The following is a 369-nucleotide window of genomic DNA, read 5'->3' as shown; positions in this document are numbered from 1 at the left end:
GTCTAATCACCTCCCACAGTAGTGATGAAAATCGGAAACATAATAAACAAAAAAATAAAACATAAAATGTCAGAAGTGGGATTTGAACCCACGCCCTCTCACGAGGACCAGAACTTGAGTCTGGCGCCTTAGACCACTCGGCCATCCTGACTTTGTGTGGTATTTTCCTTATCAAAATTATATTATAAGAATATAATAATTGAGGCATTTGCAAAAATAGCCTTTGATGTCACTATTTGAATTCTGTCCAATCTTAAACTGACAGGAATTCTTAGCATTTCCACTTATTTCCAATGATTTTACATATTTCTTGATTCTGAGTTAAATCGTACGTTTTGATATATATAACTTTGTTTATACTTATCTTTC

At 33.6% G+C, this 369-nt stretch overlaps 1 non-coding gene across 1 annotated transcript; it reads right to left on the bottom strand.

The window, feature by feature from the left end:
- Positions 1 to 67: 67 nt before the first annotated feature.
- Positions 68 to 151, bottom strand: TRNAL-CAA. Its single transcript has one exon. It is a non-coding gene; the product is annotated as a tRNA-Leu (tRNA).
- Between the last annotated feature and the right edge of the window lie 218 nt (positions 152 to 369).

The sequence above is a fragment of the Capsicum annuum genome, chromosome 4 (assembly GCF_002878395.1).
Source record: "Capsicum annuum cultivar UCD-10X-F1 chromosome 4, UCD10Xv1.1, whole genome shotgun sequence".
NCBI lineage: Eukaryota > Viridiplantae > Streptophyta > Magnoliopsida > Solanales > Solanaceae > Capsicum > Capsicum annuum.
This window is presented reverse-complemented; position numbering and strand designations above follow the sequence as displayed.